At 42.6% G+C, this 21,848-nt stretch overlaps 1 pseudogene; it reads left to right on the forward strand.

Annotated features, from left to right (window-relative positions):
• The first annotated feature begins 4,128 nt into the window (after positions 1–4,128).
• LOC139582299 (E3 ubiquitin-protein ligase rnf8-like) lies at positions 4,129–20,797 on the forward strand (annotated as a pseudogene).
• The last annotated feature ends 1,051 nt before the right edge of the window (positions 20,798–21,848 follow it).

Below are 21,848 nucleotides of genomic sequence, written 5' to 3' on the forward strand. Positions count from 1 at the left end.
GTTCAGTCTGAGCCAATATTCAAATGGTTGTTCATCAGTCAGAGGTAATGTGGCATAAAAGTCAGCGAGGGGCATGCTTGAAAAAGCAGTGTCACTAAAATGTTGTTTCAGTATGTCAAAGATGGGACTTGGGCCTTTAGATAAATCAACGGAGGGATTGCTGCGTATGCCCACTTTAACAACATCGCGGGCCCTTCCCATAAGCCTACCCATAACCTCAACTGCTTGGTCCATCATAGATACGCCCCTCTTACGCATGTAAACCATGACCATATCCTCCCACTTATGCACTGTGCACTTTTCAGAGCCATCCCCCCGAAAGTACACCGGCTCCCTGATATCAGGCTTCAATACCAGGTTCAGGCCCGACACATCCATACCCCTAGAGCTGCATACATTCCCCATAACATTGTCCCCAACATGTCCAACAATTTCCTTTGACTCCAAACAGGAGGCAATGTTCTCCCCAATGGAATGACCAATCTGCTGTACTATGTCTCCTATGAAATCCATGGAGACCTCCCCACTCCCTGTATTTGGCAAACCTCTTTCATACACATCCTTGGGCATTTCCATGGGTAAACTATCATCAAAACTCCCAAAACCCTCCAGTTTAGGCATAGGTGTAGAAGCAACTGGAATTTTGGCTGAACCCCTACCAACAGATGGTGACAGATTAAATGTCAGGAAACCGCTACCAACAGATGGTGACAGATTAAATGTCAGGTAACCCCTACCTCTCCCAACACCTTCCATCTTCAATGGGAAATCAACACACTAAAATAAAAATTTAAATAGCTAAATATATATATTTTTTAACCTCACGTCAAAATCTAACCAATATCTAGTACACTGGTAAAACTCATCTTACTTACATCAGATATACGTTAGAATTGCAAATAAACAAGTAACACAAAAGTTATATCGTCTATCCGTGAAGTCTAAACCAGAGAAATCATCAATTTCGATAATAAAACGTTGCAATAGCGCCCTCTTGTGGCGAAATGCGATATCGCCATAAACTGCACCGGCAGCGTCTTATCTGATTCTTCAACGGCAACCACGGCGAAGTTCTGAGATGGAAATCCAGCGAAAGATGATCCGATCCAGGAGAACGGTCACGGCACCACTGTAACAGTACTATTCTTGCGTTGTGTACAATCAATAATCGACACGAACTCCAACTTGTAGCACCTGTCATGGAAATGTATTCTGATAGAAACTGATAGAAACAGCACAAAATTGCACGTCATGCAATGCACGGCTCACCATCCAACTCTGCACTCACGCACGCTGGTTTGGTGGTTGTTCACTGGGCAATGTAGTTACCAAAATAATACAACAATTACAATATACAATATAATATTTTGAACAATGTACCTGACAGAAACAGCACAAAATTGCACGTCACGCAATGCACGGCTCACCATCCAACTCTACACTCACGCACTGTACAAAATATAGGAACCCCCCCACCAGACACAGTAAGTTGCTAGCTAGTATTAGCTGGAATTCTCTACAACAAAATGCACAACAAATATGCACTACATCTTATAGGTGGTGTTCTAATAACATTTGCAAACAAATTTATATAAATTGTACATTTAAATCATCATTTGGGAGTATAAAAATCACTTTTGACGTACAGTGCTTTGCAACCAACAACTTACCGCTGGTTTGGTGCTTGTTCACTGGGACGATTCTAACTGAAACATCCTCCCTCGGTAAGCATCTACGCAAACCAGCCAATATTATGCCATGTTGAGTAGGTGAAGGCAAGACAAAAATAAAACCAAAAACCCATTGGCTTAACAATAAAGTGGCAAGGGGAATCACCAATATAACCCTGTTACACTCGGCGATCTCCAGCTGAGAAGGAAGTAACTAGAGAAAGTACACCAGCCGTGATAAGTTCCAGCCATCTCCTGTGATTACCTTTAGATAGCATTCTTTGTTTTAGCCAAGGCCAGTGTGCGTCCATATTTCTTACAATTCATGTGTTGTGGACACACTCCTTTTTAATGCTAATTAGCCTTTTTACCCGAGCTAGCAACTGTACGCTTGCTAACCCTGTTGTTTCTGTCATCTAAGACATTTTGCATTTCAGTGTCTAGTCTTATATGGCCTGTGGTTTTATGGATGTATACTGTATAGATTGTGAAGGTATTTTGTTAGCCATGAGCCTTGTGGATGTAGCTATATACATTCAAGTCCATGCAGTTGTGTGAGGATGATGGTTCTGCTCAGTAGTGCTGTGTATTTGCACTCCTCTGATCATTCATTAGTGTAGCAGAACCTATTGTAGCCATATTATTTATAGCTTATGTAATTGGTGGTTGTACTAAGCAATCACTTCATTAAACAACCTCAACTGGAATCCTACCGGTCTGTCATCTGTGCCCTTATAAGCACTTGGGAGGGAACACATAATGCTAAGTAAAACCTAACCCTGAAGAATATTTTTGCCGGAGGAGATCTTATTTTGCATATGAGTAGGATGTTTGGTGCAGTATTTTTCAAGTGGAAAAATGTGCATGAGGAAGAGTCGTCTCTCGTTGAATGACAACAACATGCGCTTCATTGAAAATCCCTGTTGACCAATCGCCGAAGAGGGGGCGTAGACTTCGTGTGCCCGTGTAACAGTATAGCTTCGGTCCCTCTCCTCGCCACTACCTGGGCTCGAACCAGGGACCCTCTGCACACATCGACAACAGCCACCCTCGAAGCATCGTTACCCATCGCTCCACAAAAGCCGCGGCCCTTGCAGAGCAAGGGGACCAACTACTTCAAGGTCTCAGAGCAAGTGACGACACCGATTGAAACGCTATTAGCGCGCACCACCGCTAACTAGCTAGCCATTTCACATCGGTTACACTCACCCCCCTTTTGACCTCCTCCTTTTCCGCAGCAACCAGTGATCAGGGTCAACAGCATCAATGTAACAGTTTAGCTTCCGTCCCTCTCCTCGCCCGTACCTGGGCTCGAACCAGGGAACCTCTGCACACAGACAACGGTCACCCTCGAAGCATTGTTACCCATCACTCCACAAAAGCCATGGCCCTTGCAGAGCAAGGGGAACAACGACTTCAAGGTCTCAGAGCGAGTGACGTCACCGATTTAAACGCTATTAGCGCACACCACCGCTAACTAGCTAGCCATTTCACATCGGTTACACCCGATCTGTCAAAAGTCCAAAACGAACACAAACGTCACAAAATGTCGTCATAATAAACGCTTGAACTGTTCCATACGGAACTGTTTAGGCTGGGATGCATTGGGACTCATTAACGGTCAGTTAGTGTGAGGTCTGACACCGAACCCCGGGCCCAGTTCGAATTTTTGGGAAACGCATTCTTTAATCCTATCTATTTTCCGTGAAATAATCACTGATCTGCCGAGGTTTGATGGGAACAAGCAATGAGATAGAAACAATGCTCTGACATAAAAATAAAATAAAATTTTTATTGGTACTTCTCTATTCCCACTAGCACTGACTTTGCTGATAAATACTTTGTTGAGGGAAAATGTGCATGATACTATTAAAGTCTTGTTGTCTCATCTAGCTATTTTAAGATTAATGCACTAATTGTAAGTTGCTCTGGATAAGAGCGTCTGCTAAATTACTTAAATGTACAATTTTAAACATACCCAGTTCACAGCTCAGTGATAACCTCAAGAAAGAAGAAAAGCAATTATGCATTTCAAAAATATTTCTCACGCAGGCCAATAAATAGAATGCATGTATTGTACTGTACATTCAAATACCAGGAATTATGGCAATCTTGGTAAAGACAGCATTTATGATGAAATTGTATTTTCTTAACATGAAGTTATAAAGATAAAGTGAGAAACATACCGCATTATTGTAATCAGGAGCAGGAGTGTCAAGTGTGATATGTCAGAAACTTGATTGATGTACTTGCTCTCATCAAATTGATGGTTAATGTTGTTACAATTAGCATAAGATCATTTGGGATGTATTGAGATGGGCATGTCTTGTGTGGTTTCTTTGCAACAGCTTTACATATTATAATCAAGATTTAAATTCATATATTTCAGACGTTCTATGTAAATGTCTGTTCAGACCTTTTTTATTATACCTCAGTGGTTCAGATATGAACAAGAAATATGGACATGAAGAAAAAGTCTAAGAGTGAGGCATTGTGGGAAATGGAGTCCCCAGAGAAAACAAGAACAAGATGGGTGTCAGGAGTGGGGCAGCAGTATTATCATAAGGAGACGTATACTTGGAAAACGGAGGAGGAATGGAGGGAAAAAGAGAGGGAGAAGAGGTCTAAGAGAGAGAGGGAAGAAGAGGGTAAGCTTGAGTCGGATAAAAATGGTGGAAAAAAGGGAGATGGTTTGTTAAAGAAGAATGGTAGAAAGTGTAAGCAGAGGGTGTTGAAGACAGGAGGAAGTGTATGAGGGCGAAGTATCAGAGGTGGTAGATGCGGTGAAGTTATCGGAGACTGCTGATGAAGAAATACAGTGCTGTACAGTATATGCTTTTACATTTGGATAGTAAAGCATTATTTACATTGACTGGCCTACCCCGGCCAAACTCGGGTGACGCTGGGCCAATTGTTCGTCGCCCTATGGCACTCCCAATCACAGTCGGGTGTGATACAGCCTGTATTTGAACCAGGAACTGTAGTAATGCCTCTTGCACTGAGATGCAGTGCCTTAGACCACTGCGCCACTCGGGTGACATGACATATACATATGTATGTATGTGTCATGAAAATTAACCGTGTGTAGGTAGATGTGGAAAGGTAGATACAAATGATTTATTTGGGGGGGTTCACACCTCGCTCGGCTATTCGACAATTCTTTAGTAAAGGTTGAATAATCTATTGTTCAGCTAATAGCCCATCCTAGAAACGTCAGCAGATTTCACAGCCTGCTACGCTTGTGAAAAACTGATACTTTTTCCCCTTTCCACTATTTAAAGATTCCAATTGATAGTGTTTTTAGCCACAATTGGCCCCAACCCCAATTAATACATTTAGGCACAGTCGATAGCGTGCTGGACCTTGGGCTAGAATGTTGAGGGTTCGAAACCTGCTCCCTGCTTGTTTCATTATATTTATTATGCCGGTCTCAGAGCAAATAGCCTGGATTGTTACTCCCATCTCGTTCCTCGCCCTCCTCCATGCATCATTCTCCGCCTGAGTGGCTCGCTTGTGGGCCTGCTGGCAGGAAATGACAGCACCTTCGGTTGTGCATCAAGAATTCAGCATAGCAAGTTTGTATGAAGGTCTGGTTATTCACAGGCAAATAGTAATATGCTCTAAACTGCTCTGGTGACAAACTTTGCTGCCCTGTTTTCAATCGTCTACATGGCTGGGAGAAGCTCTTCAGATTAATGCAGATGAAGGGAGTTAGATATGCATAGGAAGTGTAGTGTACTGTTTTTTTCTGTATATATGAATTACAAATCAGCCTTTACTTAAATCATGTTTCTTTTACTTAAATCATGTTTCTAGTCTATTGCATAGTTACAATGTGTAGTCATTGATGTCCCAGGAGCAGGAGTGGTAAACACTGTTGAAAGTGTATAATTGTAATACATACATGCAGACACAGCATCATTCAAATAATGCAGTTGGATACACCTGGTATTGGATAGGACTGGGAAAAAACTTGCTAAAAATGCGAGTTTCGTAAATTTACTTTTTTCATCGTTTCTCCACATTAACTAACACATTCCTCTCAATTTTACATTTTTTTGCTTGACTCGTTATGACTTTATAATTACTTACATTTGCTTCCACCGTAATGTTTTTGTCAGACATCTTTGCTGAAGAAAGTCACCAGCGACGGGTGGCATAAAGTCAAATTCGTCATTGGAACCACTCTATATGATTGGTCACATAAAAACGTGGGACCCAAATGCATAATGAGTGCTCTAACCCCCCTGTGGTGGTCTGAAGCAATGAAGCCGTGACACTGGGTACCTCTAAGTCTCGCGGCGTAAGCTCGCAACTTTTAAAGGAGGAACCACTGTAGGCTGGTTGTCTTTTTCTGAAATAATTATTTTCACTTGACTTACAGTATTCCTGTCTTAAATGGTGTCCACAACTTTCATTAGCTAGCTAAGGTTAGCATGCTAGCTAGTTACACTGACAGCTGTCAGTCAATGCCTTATTTGTTGAAATCACCACAACGTTCCCACCCCCAATTCCTTATGTATTCGCAACCTGTGTCAGTCTTTGAGGTGGAACCGAAAGAGCATTTCCACTCTAGGACAGGAATTACACAAAATAGGTGAGGTAACTTCTTCTGAGGTGGGTCTTTAATGTTTAGAGCAAGCGTTGGGGCACTTAACAAATCTCCCCCGGTCAGAAGATGCTATCGTGAATAAGAGCTTAAGCAGTTAGCGTCTATGAATGGGGTAGCCTAGTCCATGGCTAACGGAGTAGCCTCCTATGTGTACAAATGACTAACACTAGTCGCAGTTCTCACAAACCGAATGTTGGCTAGCTAACTTTAGTGGTGCTAGTTCAAGACATAAGCCACCTTGTTTAACTAGCTAACATCACAATAAAATCACATCTCTTCTCTATGATAGAAAAATCTATGGAATCTTACTCTGCTGTCTGCATATGTTTCTTGTTAACACTTTTTCTTGTCAAAGCTAATATAACAGGAGCTACTATAAATCAAATTCTTTGGCCTAAGCTCCACTCTTGTCTCAGGTTACAATTGGACGTGGCTTGAATGTCACTCACCAGCTCGTGTCCCCAAGCTGCCTCCTAATGATATCCAGACTGCACTGTATGTTAAAGCAACGACACGACGGCCAATGTACATGGGACCTAGTGATGTGGCCTGCACCGCCTCCAGAACCAAGAAGAGTAAGAGGAAATTGAATTCTGATCAAATCAAATCAAATCAAAATCAAATTTTATTAGTCACATACACATGGTTAGCAGATGTTAATGCGAGTGTAGCGAAATGCTTGTGCTTCTAGTTCCGACAATGCAGTAATAACCAACAAGTAATCTAACCTAACAATTCCACAACTACTACCTTATACACACACACAAGTGTAAAGGGATAAAGAATATGTACATAAAGATATATGAATGAGTGGTGGTACAGAACGGCATGGCAAGATGCAGTAGATGGTATAGAGTACGGTATATACATATGAGATGAGTACTGTAGGGTATGTAAACATAAAGTGGCATAGTTTAAAGTGGCTAGTGGTACATGTATTACATAAAGATGGCAAGATGCAGTAGATGATATAGAGTACAGTATATACATATGAGATGGGTAATGTAGGGTATGTAAACATTATATTAAGTGGCATTGTTTAAAGTGGCTAGTGGTACATTTTTACATAATTTCCATCAATTCCCATTTTTAAAGTGGCTGGAGTTGAGTCAGTATGTTGGCAGCGGCCGCTAAATGTTAGTGGTGGCTGTTTAACAGTCTGATGGCCTTGAGATAGAAGCTGTTTTTCAGTCTCTCGGTCCCTGCTTTGATGCACCTGTACTGACCTCGCCTTCTGGATGATAGCGGGGTGAACAGGCAGTGGCTTGGGTGGTTGTTGTCCTTGATGATCTTTATGGCCTTCCTGTGACATCGGGTGGTGTAGGTGTCCTGGAGGGCAGGTAGTTTGCCCCCGGTGGTGCGTTCTGCAGACCTCACTACCCTCTGGAGAGCCTTACGGTTGTGGGCGGAGCAGTTGCCGTACCAGGCGGTGATACAGCCCGACAGGATGCTCTCGATTGTGCATCTGTAGAAGTTTGTGAGTGCTTTTGGTGACAAGCCGAATTTCTTCAGCCTCCTGAGGTTGAAGAGGCGCTGCTGCGCCTTCTTCACAACGCTGTCTGTGTGGGTGGACCAATTCAGTTTGTCCGTGATGTGTACACCGAGGAACTTAAAACTTTCCACCTTCTCCACTACTGACCCGTCGATGTGGATAGGGGGGTGCTCCCTCTGCTGTTTCCTGAAGTCCACAATCATCTCCTTTGTTTTGATGACGTTGAGTGTGAGGTTATTTTCCTGACACCACACTCCGAGGGCCCTCACCTCCTCCCTGTAGGCCGTCTCGTCGTTGTTGGTAATCAAGCCTACCACTGTAGTGTCATCCGCAAACTTGATGATTGAGTTGGAGGCGTGCATGGCCACGCAGTCGTGGGTGAACAGGGAGTACAGGAGAGGGCTCAGAACGCACCCTTGTGGGGCCCCAGTGTTGAGGATCAGCGGGGTGGAGATGTTGTTACCTACCCTCACCACCTGGAGGCGGCCCGTCAGGAAGTCCAGGACCCAGTTGCACAGGGCGGGGTCGAGACCCAGGGTCTCGAGCTTGATGACGAGTTTGGAGGGTACTATGGTGTTAAATGCTGAGCTGTAATCGATGAACAGCATTCTCACATGGGTATTCCTCTTGTCCAGATGGGTTAGGGCAGTGTGCAGTGTGGTTGCGATTGCGTCGTCTGTGGACCTATTGGGTCGGTAAGCAAATTGGAGTGGGTCTAGGGTGTCCGGTAGGGTGGAGGTGATATGGTCCTTGACTAGTCTCTCAAAGCACTTCATGATGACGGAAGTGAGTGCTACGGGGCGGTAGTCGTTTAGCTCAGTTACCTTAGCTTTCTTGGGAACAGGAACAATGGTGGCCCTCTTGAAGCATGTGGGAACAGCAGACTGGGATAAGGATTGATTGAATATGTCCGTAAACACACCAGCCAGCTGGTCTGCGCATGCTCTGAGGACGCGGCTGGGAATGCCGTCTGGGCCTGCAGCCTTGCGAGGGTTAACACGTTTAAATGTTTTACTCACCTCGGCTGCAGTGAAGGAGAGCCCGCAGGTTTTGGTAGGGGGCCGTGTCAGTGGCACTGTATTGTCCTCAAAGCGGGCAAAAAAGTTGTTTAGCCTGTCTGGGAGCAAGACATCCTGGTCCGCGACGGGGCTGGTTTTCTTTTTGTAATCCGTGATTGACTGTAGACCCTGCCACATACCTCTTGTGTCTGAGCTGTTGAATTGCGACTCGATTTTGTCTCTGTACTGGGACTTAGCCTGTTTGATTGCCTTGCGGAGAGAATAGCTACACTGTTTGTATTCGGTCATGCTTCCGGTCACCTTGCCCTGGTTAAAAGCAGTGGTTCGCGCTTTCAGTTTCACGCGAATGCTGCCGTCAATCCACGGTTTCTGGTTTGGGAATGTTTTAATCGTTGCTGTGGGTACGACATCGTCAATGCACTTCCTAATGAACTCGCTCACCGAATCAGCATATTCGTCAATATTGTTGTTGGACGCAATGCGGAACATATTCCAATCCGCGTGATCGAAGCAGTCTTGAAGCGTGGATTCAGATTGGTCGGACCAGCGTTGAACAGACCTGAGCGCGGGAGCTTGTTGTTTTAGTTTCTGTTTGTAGGCTGGAATCAACAAAATGGAGTCGTGGTCAGCTTTTCCGAAAGGGGGGCGGGGGAGGGCCTTATATGCGTCGCGGAAATTAGTATAACAATGATCTAGGGTTTTTCCAGCCCTGGTAGCACAATCGATATGCTGATAGAATTTAGGGAGTTTTGTTTTTAGATTAGCCTTGTTAAAATCCCCAGCTACGATGAATGCAGCCTCAGGGTGTGTGGTTTCCAGTTTACAAAGAGTCAGATAAAGTTCGTTCAGGGCCATCGATGTGTCTGCTTGGGGGGGAATATATACGGTTGTGATTATGATTGAAGAGAATTCCCTTGGTAGATAATGCGGTCGACATTTGATTGTGAGGAGTTCTAGATCAGGTGAACAGAATGACTTGAGTTCCTGTGTGTTGTTATGATGATCACACCACGTCTCGTTAATCATAAGGCATACCCCCCCGCCCCTCTTCTTACCAGAAAGATGTTTGTTTCTGTCGGCGCGATGCATGAAGAAACCAGCTGGCTGCACCGACTCCGTTAGCGTCTCTTGAGTTAGCCATGTTTCCGTGAAGCAGAGCACGTTGCAATCCCTGATGTCTCTCTGGAATGCTACCCGTGCTCGGATTTCATCAACCTTATTGTCAAGAGACTGGACATTGGCGAGTAGTATGCTAGGGAGTGGAGCGCGATGTGCCCGTCTCCGAAGCCTGACCACGAGACCGCCTCGTTTGCCCCTTTTACGGCGTCGCACAGGGTCGCCGGCTGGGATCAGATCCATTGTATTGGGTGGAAGGCAAAACACTGGATCCGTTTCGGGAAAGTCATATTCCTGGTAGGAACGATGATGATTTGACGTTAATCGTATATTCAGTAGTTCCTCCCGACTGTATGTAATGAAACCTAAGATTACCTGGGGTACCGATGTAAGAAATAACACATAAAAAAACAAAATACTGCATATTTTCCAAGGAACGCGAAGCGAGGCGGCCATCTCTTTTCGGCGCCAAATATGATGAACTGGAGCCTTCGACCTCATTTAAATCGAAGCTCTACGTTCTGCCACAGACAAGTCACAGGGCCAGCTTTGTCCTACAGACAAGCCCCGGGAGAGACCAGGGTACGGGAGGAGGCCGGGCCCAGCATGCGGCAGCATCAGAGGCTGGACTCGCCTTCAGAGGGCTTGAAGGCTCCAGTTCATCAGAATTCAATTTCCTCTTACTCTTCTTGGTTCTGGAGGCGGTGCAGGCCACTTCACTATGTCCCTTCGCTAGGTAGGGTTTGATGTCTTCGAGGCGCTGCCGAATCAGTATGTCCTATCAGGAATCTGTCCAACTTGCAAACGTACGTCTATTGCTGCTGGTGCTTCACTCATGTCTAACCTCTTGGACAGGTTTTATGTAGTAAAAGTGAATATCTCTCAATTGTCAAAAATCTGTCCTCCCCTTTGTCTGCACCGATTATGAAAATACTTGACAATTAAAACAATATGGTGAAAGCTTATCATTAGGCTGGCTTTCACCAGGTACATTTTAGATCATACATGGGAATAGATTTCTTAAATTAAAATCACTTGGAGCTGATTTCCTGGTGGTTTTACAGTCTTATGTCCCACAAGGATTTACTTTTTTGCTTAAACTTGGGGGCCCAAGTAAAACCTGCGGGCCGCCAGTTGGGGAACCCTGCTCTGTGGTACTGTGTGCCTCTCACAGTCTGTTCTTGATTATGTGATTGTGAAGAGACCTTTGGTGGCATGTCTTGTGGGGTATGCATAGGTGTTCGAGCTGTGTGCTAGTAGTTTAAACAGACATCTCAGTGCATTCAGCATGTCAACGAGTAGTGATGAAGTCAATCTTTCCTCCACTTTGAGCCATGCGAGATTTACATGCATATTATTGTTAGCTCTCCGTGTACATTTAAGGGCCAGCCGTGCTGCCCTGTTCTGTGCCAATTGTAATTTTTCGAGGTCCCATCTTTGTGGCACCTGACCACACGACTGAACAGTAGTCCAGATGCGACAACTAGGGCCTGTAGGACCTGCCTTGTTGATAGTGTTGTTTAAAACGCAGAGTAGCGCTTTATTATGGATAGACTTCTCCCCATCTTAGTTACTGTTATATCAAAATGTTTTGACCATGAGTTTACAATCCAGGCTTACTCCAAGCAGTTCAGTCACCTCAATTTCCCAACATTTTTATTACAAGATTTAGTTGAGGTATAGGTTTTAGTGAATGGTTTGTCCCAAATACAATGCTTTTAGTATTTGAAATATTTAAGACTAACTTATTCCTTGCCACTCATTCTGAAATTAACTGCAGCTCTTTTAAGTGTTGCAGTAATTTAAACTTGCTGTAATAGCGGACATGTAAAGTGTTGAGTCATCCGCATACATACAGTAGACACACTGGCTTTACTCAAAGCCAATGGCATGTCATTAGTAAAGATTGAAAAAAGTAAGGAGCTAAACAGCTGCCCTGGGGAATTCCTCATTCTACCTGGATTATGTTGGAGTGGCTTCCATTAAAGTGTGTTCTGTTAGACAGGTAACCCTTTATCCACAATATAGCAGGGGGTGTAAAGCCATAATACACGTTTTTCCAGCAGCAGACTATGATCGATAATGTCAAAACCCGCACTGAAGTCTAGCAAAATAGCTCCCACAATCTTTTTCTTCAATTTCTCTCAGCCAATCATCAGTCATTTGTGTAAGTGCTGTGCTTGTTGAATGTCCTTCCCTATAAGCGTGCTGGAAGTCTGTTGTCAATTTGTTTACTGTAAAATAGCATTGTATCTGGTCAAGCACAATTTTTATCCAAACGTTTACTAAGGGTTGGTAACAGGCTGATTTTGTAGGCTATTTGAGCCAGTAAAGGGCGCTTTAATGTTCTTGGGTAGCGGAATGACCTCTGCTTCCCTCCAGGCCTGAGTGCACACACTTTCCAGTAGGATTAGATTTAAGATGTGGCAAATAGGAGTGGCAATATCGTCCGCCATTATCCTCAGTAATTTTCCATCTGAGTTGTCAGACCCCGGTGGCTTGTCATTGTTGGTAGAAAAATGTTTCACCTCTTCCACACTTACTTTACAGAATTCAAAATTACAATGCTTGTCTTTTGATAATTTGATCGGTTATACTTGGATGTGTAGTGTCAGCGTTTGTTGCTGGCATGTCATGCCTAAATTTACTAATCTTGCCTATTTTTAAAATCATTCATTGGTATTATCATTGGGTTTTGTAATGAATGAGTCATCTGATTCAATGAATGATTGAGCCGAGTGCCTTTCTGCCCAAAATTTGATTTGTGCTCCAAAGCTTTTTACTATCATTCTTTTATATAATTTGTCTTTGTTTTATAGTATAGTTTCTTTTTCTTTTTTCAGTTTAGTCATAAGATTTCTCAATTTTCAGTATGTTTGCCAATCGGTTGTGCAGCCAGACTTATTTGCCATTCCTTTTGCCTCATCCCTCTCAACCATACATTTTTTTGAATTCCTCATCAATCCACAGGGATTTAACACTTTTTTTGCTCCTCATTACACACCACTGATCAACAAATATTATTTACATCAACAACATAGGAATCACTACAAACTTATTGTGTGACCTCTTATCCACTATATTAGGCCCAGCCTTTGGTTTTCGTAGATATGGCTACTATATTGTGATTTGGCTATTGCTCTAAAGCACAGTTCTGCAGTATTTGTAAAGATCTGATTTAATGCATGTTGATCATTTCATTCATGTACTGTTTGTAACTACCTTGGTAGGTTGACTGATAACCTGAACCAGGTTGCAAGCTGTTTACATTCTGAACCTTTTCCATGCGTGTGCAGCTTGATGAAAGCCAGTCAATATTTAAATCACCAAGAAAATATATCTTTCTGTTTATCACAGACTACTAGCAGCTTCCCACAAGAATGGACTTTAGGTAAGGCAGATGAACCTGTAGCCATATTACTTAACAGTATTTAACATGAGATCCTCTCAAAGCTTTACAGGAATGTGGTTCTGAATATTAACAGCAACACCTCTGTTGGCCTTTCAGTTTTTTCTGTAGATGTTCTAACTATATATTGCTACCACTGTATCATCAAAGGTTTAATCTAAGTGAGTTTTAGAGATTGTCACAATATCAATGTTAGAAAATTATTGATTTCATGAAACTTGTTTCTTAAGTTACATGCTGAGCATTCGGAAAGTATTCAGAGCCCTTGACTTCTTCCACATTTTGTTACGTTGTAGCCTTATTCTAAAATGTATTAATGTATTTTTCCCCTCATCTACACACAATACCCCATGATGACAAAGTGAAAACACGTTTTTAGAAATGTTTGTATTTACAAAAAAATAAAGTACATTATTTACATAAGTATTCAGAGCCTTTGCTATGAGACTCAATTGAGCTCAGGTGAGAAAAGGGTCTGAATACTTATGCAAATGTAATATTTCAGTAAAAAAAAAAAAATCGAACCTGTTTTTGCTTTGTCATTGTGGGGTTTTGTGTGTAGGTTGATTAAAAAATATTTAGTAAATTTTAGAATAAAGCTGTAACGTAACAAAATGTGGAAAAAGTCAACGGGTTTGAATACTTTACGAATGCACAGTAAGTTAACGTGGGCTATTGTTAGCACTTTTCTGTGTTGCTTGATTATTTCAATTTCTTTACTGGGAAGCTTAGCAGAGGTAGACATGCTCATGTTATTTATGTTAGTGCATTGTGTGAGCTGCATACAGTGGACTTCCTGCTAGGGCACATCGCCTCAGTGCTAACCATATAACTCCGGTTCATAGGCACATGGTTACTGCATACAATAGCTGTATGATCAGCAGAGGCATTCGGGGCGGTAAAGGGACATTAAGTTACTTACATTTTCTACCAACGCCCTTGGGATAATGTACATTTGCTGAAGCATTATGACAACTCAGCGACACAATGATAGGGATTAACTGAACTGAGCTGGGTTTGGGTCATTGATAAGTCATTGTCTCAACGCAGCCTTAAGGCTGTAAAAGGATGATCCCATCACTATGCAGTAAAATCGTTAATAGACCAATAACAAAGAGTTCCATGTTACCCAGAAATTATTTGATTTTGAGATTACAGCCACGTTGGGTCTTTAATACTTTTAACATATGTTTGGCCAGAAATCAGTCTTTGCTCGTTCCTAATTTTAAAGATTGAAAATGGTTGGAAATGCCTTAATAATAAAATTAAAAAGTAGTCTCATTTGACACCCAATTTGACATGCTCCTATGAACTTCACATTTTAGTGCTCATGGGTCCTAACTAAAGTTGTCTGTCTGACTTACGTACAGGCAGAAAATTGGTGCTGCGGGAGCGGATGAATGACACCCAGCAGTGGGTGGAGGCCCTGGAAGGGGAGCGGCAGCAGGGCGACCCCCACCAGGAGGAGCAGGTGAGGGAGCTGCAGAGCCAGCTGGAGCTGCTCTGGGGCCAGCTTCACAGGATGGAGTTGCTGGAAAGGTCCATCAGCGAGACTGAGAAGCTCCTCTGGGTGAGACTCATTGGGTGATATCGGGATCTGACAAATCACAATTCCTGCTTTTTCACTTTAATAATGTTTACATATGTTGCATTACTCGTCTCATATGTATATACCATATTCTATTCTACTGTATCTTAGTCTATGCTGCTTTGACATTGCTCGTCCATATATTTCTATATTCCTAATTCCTTTACTTAGATTTGTGTGGGTATATGTTGTGAAATTGTTAGATATTACTTGCTATATATTACTACACTGTCGGAGCTAGAAACGCAAGCATTTCGTTACACCCGCAATAACATCTGCTAAAGATGTGTATGTGACCAAAAAAAAATATATATCTGACATTTATTCTCCATTCATATAGACTGAACAAAAATATAAACACGATAAGTAAAGTGTTGGTCGCATGTTTCATGAGCTGAAATAAAAGATGGCCATAAATGTTGTGCACAGATTTGTTTAGATCCCTGTTAGTGAGTATTTCTTTGCCAAGATAATCCATCCATCTGACACGTGTGGCATATCAAGAAGCTGATTAAACATGATCATTACAAAGGTGCACCTTGTACTGGGGACAATAAAAGACCACTAAATGTACTGTTTTGGCACACAACATAATGCCACAGATGTCTCAAGTTTTGAAGGCACATGCATGTGACATGCTAACTGTAGGAATGTCCACCAGAGCTGTTGCCAGATAATTTAATGTTAATTTCTCTACCATAAGCCGCTTCCCATGTCGTTTGACAATTTGGCAGTACATCCAACTTGCCTAACAAACGCTAACCACGCCAGCCCAGAACCTCCACATCCGGCTTCTTCACCTGCGGGATCGTCTGAGACCAGTCACCCGGACAGCTGATGAAACTGAGGGTTTGCACAACCAAATCATTTCTGCACAAACTGTCAGAAACCGTCTCAGGGAAGCTAATCTGCGTGCTCATCGCTCTCACCTTGGTCTTGACCTGACTGCAGTTCGGCGTCATAACCAACTTCACTGGGAAAATGCTCACCTTCGATGGCCACTGGCATGCTGGAGAAGTGTGCTCTTCACGGATGAATCCCGGTTTCAACTGTACCTGTCGTATGGCGTCATGTGGGCGAGGGATGTGGTGATGTCAAGTTGTGAAGGGAGTGCCCCATGGTGGCGGCGGGGTAATGGTGTGGGCAGCTACAGACAACGAAAACAATAAAATGTTATCTATGGCAATTTGCATGCACAGAGATACCGATGAAATCGTGAGGCCCATTGTCTTGCCATTCATCTGCCACCATTACTTTATGTTTCAGCATGATCATGCACTGCCCTATCTCGCAACGATCTGTGTACAGTTCCTGGAAGCTGAAAATGTCCCAGTTCTTCCATGGCTTGCATACTCACCAGACATGTCACCCATTGAGCATGTTAGGATGTTCTAGAACGACGTGTACGACGGCGTGTTAACTTTGCAAAGCCATTGAAGAGGAGAGGGACAACATTCCACAAGCCACAATCAACTGCCTGATTTAACACTGTGAAGGAGATGTCACACCAGATAATGACTGGTTTTCTGATCCACGCCCCTTTTAAAAAATATTTTAAGGTACATTACATGGCCAAAAGGATGTGGACACCCCTTCAATATTGTGGATCCTGCTTTTTCAGCCATACCTGTTGCTGACAGGTGTATAAAATTGAGCACACGGCCATGCAATCTCCACAGACAAACATCAGAAGAGCTCAGTGACTTTCAACGTGGCACCATCATAGGAAGCCACCTTTCCAACAAGTCAGTTATTCAAGTTTCTTCACCATCTGCCAGTCCTTCGGACGAATCTTGGTTTGGCAGATGCCAGGACAACTCTACCTGCCCCAATGCATAGTGCCAACTGTAAAGTTTGGTGGAGGAGGAATAATGGTCTGGGGCTGTTTTTCATGGTTCGGGCTAAGCCCCTTAGTTCCAGTGAAGGGAAATACAATGACATTCTATGATTCCAACTTTGTGGCAACAGTTTGGGGAAGGCCCTTTCCTGTTTCAGCATGACAATGTACCCCTGCACAAAGCGAGGTCCATACAGAAATTGTTTGTTGATCGGTGTTTGAAGAACATGACTGGCCTGAACAGAGCCCTTACCTCAACCCCATCAATTCATCCCAAAGGTATTCAGAACATCGACTGCGAGCCAGGCCTAATCGCCCAACATCAGTGCCCGACCTCACTAATGCTCTTGTGGATGATTGGAAGCAAGTCCCCACAGCAATGTTCCAACATCTAGTGGAAAGCCTTCCCAGAAGAGTGGCTGTTATAGCAGCAAAGTGGGGACCAACTCCATATTAATGCCCATGATTTTGGAATGAGGTGTTCATACCGGCATATGTTTGTTTTAAAGGTGAAAATAACACAGCATGAAGAGGATGGTTTGAAAAAACAGCTGGAGGAGGCTTTGCAAGAGGTAAGCAACAGGAAACATTCCGCTTTTGTATTAACCTGATGTAACCATAATAGTGTAACCAATCTGTTTGCAATCCATATAGCATCGAGGAAATTGCACTCTCGAGACAAGGCTTTGAGGACATCCTCAAGGCCAAAGACAAAGAGCTGGAGGTGACAAAAGTAAGCTACCCCCAGTGTGACTTCCTCACTCAATTTAATTTCCTAACCCAGTTGAATTACTGACTTCACTTGACATACCTGGATGACAATAAATCGGTGAGGTTTCAAGCCAATGTTTTGTCTTGCAGGAAGAGAAGGAGAAGGCGAGAGCTCAAAAGGAGGAGGTGGTAACGCAAATGACGGAGGTGCTGGAGAACGAACTTCAATGCATCATTTGTTCTGAGCTCTTCATTAGGGTAAATATTTTGACCAGTCTTACATCATTCCCATTTGATAGCAATAAGTGTCTCGTACTGTTCAGTTTACTTCTCTGTCTGGAATTATAGCTTCTGACTGGAAGATGCTTTACTGTAATCTTAATCTCAATCTGTAATTCCAATTTTATCACAATGAAAGATTACCTTAAAGGACCATTGCAGATGTTTTTATCTGAATGTCAAAACATTTCTGGATAACAATTTAGTACCTTACTGTAAAGGTTTACCATTCAAATGGTAATTTCTTTTATATAGAAATAGCAAAAAATATATATTTAATACATTCGCTAGGGCTGTCAGAGTGGTCTGAGTGGGGAGGGGAAAACTAGTTGTTATTGGCAGAGAGGTTTGGCGCTCTCTTTATTAGTCTAATTAAACTTATACCACCTGGTGATGTCACCAGGCAAGCCAAAACTCAAAGCATGCAAAACATGTTGATTAGACGATACTGTGTAGATTGTATTTTTTAACCAGCAGCTATCAGGAAATAACACAGATCAAATATTTTTGTGCTTACACAGTGTTAGTTTCGTCTGTTGTACAAGGATACAAAATACAGGTAAAACAGAATTGATTGCTCTGGGCCTTTAATCAGAGTTGTTTGGTTTCGATCCTTTTTCATATCTCCCCTACAGGCAGACGCTTAACTGCGCCCACAGCTTCTGCCTGCACTGCATCAGAGAGTGGCGTAAGCGGAAGGACGAGTGCCCTATCTGCTGGCAGGCCATCCTGTCACAGAGCCGTTCGCATGTGTGGAGCAGTTCATCCCCGACATGAAGCAGCGTCGCCTGGCGCTCATCACCGAGAGGAAAGGTGAGAGGTATGTTCACCCTGCTCCTAGGTTCGCAGAGGTTGTTGAAATTCATTGCTAGCGATGTGGATGGATATATGGATGTTTAAGTGAATTGCAGGGTCCATATCTACTTGGTGGAAAAATAGAGCTATGGTCCCTGCAATTCCCTATGCACTCGTTTTGATTTCTCTTTTCACTCAGAAACATCCAACCATCTGCCACATCTCCACCCATGAATTCTAGGGTCGTGTTCAGTAGGGAGCAAACGTTTTTAAATGGGGAGCTACCTGTCCAATAACAGATTTTCATTTTCCGTTGCAATACATTTTGCTATGGTGTGTCCTACCGAACACGACCCCGGTCAGTGTGGGTCTATGAAGGCTCATGATGCCTTCCACTGTGTCTTTCCACACAGCCCAGCCGGGGGGAGCTGATGGTGATCCACGAAGACCGTAGCAATAGTAGCAGCAGCAAGTGACCTCTCCATGGATAGCTTCAGCTCCATAATCTCTCTGGAAGAGTGCGACCATTGGGGCTCCAGCGACAATTCCGATGAGTACAATGACGAGGTTTAGCCCATTGACATTGTTACACGTTACTTTTTTTATTCATTTGAAATGAAATGTTCAGGCTAAGACAGTCGTAGAGAATGCAGAGAAGGGAAGAAAGTCCGTCCTTGCTAGGAAACCAACGCACTTGATATTGTACGACAAATACCGTTAGTGTTCATATATATTTTTTGTAAAAATGTATTTTTTCTTCATTTATTTTTTCCAATGAAACAGAATATAAAATGTTACTTCATTAATTTGAATAGTCACAAAATGATTCTGCCAAGAAATGGAAACATGGTGGCACCAGGCCAGTTAAACATTTTTGTGAGTTTAACCGTGGTCATTGTTCATTTACCTTTTTTTATATGATGGTGAGGGGCTTATTGGTAAACAAATTACAAAACCATATAATATTGATAGAATATAATCTGCTCTTAAGACCAGACAGGATGACTTTGGTTAAGAGCATTGGACTAGTAACTGAAATGTCGCTAGTTTGAAAACACCAATCCGACTAGGTGAAAAATATGTCTGTGCCCTTGAGCAAGCCCCACTTAACCCTAATTGCTCCTGTAAGTTGCTCTGAATAAGTGTATGATAAATGACGAAATTATTACATGAAGGCAAATGGAATAGTGTGATTCCACCACCATCCCAACAATAATGCAGGAAATATTACTGGTACTCTTCATAGACAAACAGATTCTGTCGTAAATAAAGATGGCATGTATTCAATTTTCCAAGAGCGAAGCTCTTATCCGTATGAAACTGCCGGCACTCAGTGAGCTATATGGGCCAATATCCTACTGTGCTGTATGGGGCAGCAGTTCTGGAAGTTTGATGGCATCCCATTTTAAACTATGTTCTCTATTGACAATCTTTTTTTCAACCATAGATTTTGTGTCCGCTGTCAATTCTACTTTAACTACCAAAGTGAATGATGAAGTTCAATGGTTTGTTAGTTCAACATATGTATGATGTTTGAAATAAGCTCTTTTTGCATATGGAACATTTCTGGGATCTTTTATTTCAGGGACCAGCATGTTGCGTTTATTTTTGTTCAGATGAATTTTGTCCTGTATGCTAGCACCTAATATACTAATAGGATTGTGTATATGACGTGTTATTGATGCATACTGTCAAACAAAAAGCTTTAAGCCAAGTAAACATCCTATTCCCACTGTTCTATATCCGCTCGGGTCTGTTAGGAGAGTCAGCATAGTGCTGCTGTGCTAAACTGACATGCCTCTGTATGCGACTGTAGAGCCATTGAAGAAACAAGCTTCATTCAATTAAGTGTGGCTGCAGCAGGCAGTCGGGGAGAGGTACACAGGCTCCAGATGAGTGTTACTAACAGAAAATTAGGACCCGGAGCCGCCCTAGTGCTGCAGCTGATAAGACTCACTAGTACAACTCCAGGCATCCGTGGCTATTGTTTTAGGGCTAAGGATGGCTGATCAAGCTATTTGTGTGTGTGTCTAGACTACAATGTATTATTTATTCTGCAGGATCTGAATGTATACTAGTGTGACCTAAACATCTTATTACAATAGCTCCCCCGTTTTGGCTATTATTCAACTCTTCAGATAGGCTATACATTCATGGCTCATAATTCTCAACATTTATCAGAATTATCAGGTTGTATGTTTGTGTACTAGCACATAATACTGATAAGATGTGATATATTTTGGTGTGTGTGTGTGATTATTTTATTAAACAAATGAAAAATCCTCGCAGTGGCAAGACATGAATATGAGGTAATTCCAGCATGGTTTTAGAAGAGATAATCTGCTCCATTATTTAGATGCTTTGGGATGGATGATGGATCCTTTCCAAATGCATATTATCCAAAGGCCTCGTTCAATCTGCCAGCTTGGTCACATGGTCCCCACATTAGGATCATGGCACAGCTACACTGCATCTACAGTTCCGTGTGGACAGTATGTGCTGTGAATAGCATGCAGGCAGAGTTACTATGTCCACCCCACTCTGCAGTAACACTGTTCACACCCTGTCCCTTTTTCCTTCCCCAGTTGCCATGGTAAGGCAGCCTCTGAGTAAGACATTGATAAGATGTATTAAAGTGTTTGGTGTGATGTAATCAAATAATTGTATATTATGAGCACTAGACCTACATTGGATAGTAATTTATCCAAACGAGTGCTTTGAGCGTAATTTGTGTAAACAAAGATGGCCGAGTAATTGTAATTACACGTTTATAGTCTTGTTGTGAGACAGGCCGTGACATCACTGTGGAGGTTTCCTGCAGGGATGTCCTTGAGCTGCCAGCGATGCTTCATCTGATCATAAATTAGGAAAAGGGTTTATGATATGAGAATCAGCTCTACTGGCTGAAATTGTGCTATTAGGCTTTAATACTTACTGACAGTGTCGACCCGTCATTCAGGGCAGGTGGGGCAGAACTTATATATATATATCAGCAAAAGAATAAACATCCTCTCACTGTCAACTGTTTATTTTCAGCAAACTTAACATGTGTAAATATTTGTATGAACATAAGATTCAACAACTAAGACATAAATTGATAAAGTTCCACAGACATGTGACTAACAGAAATTGAATAATGTGTCCCTGAACAAAGGGGGGGGTTCAAAATCAAAAGTAACAGTCAGTATCTGGTGTGGCCACCAGCTGCATTAAGTACTGCAGTGCATCTCCTCCTCATGAACTGCACCATATTTGCCAGTTCTTGCTGTGAGATGTTACCCCAATCTTCCACCAAGGCACCTGCAAGTTTCTGGACATTT

This window comes from Salvelinus alpinus, chromosome 8 (assembly GCF_045679555.1).
Source record: "Salvelinus alpinus chromosome 8, SLU_Salpinus.1, whole genome shotgun sequence".
Taxonomy (NCBI): domain Eukaryota; kingdom Metazoa; phylum Chordata; class Actinopteri; order Salmoniformes; family Salmonidae; genus Salvelinus; species Salvelinus alpinus.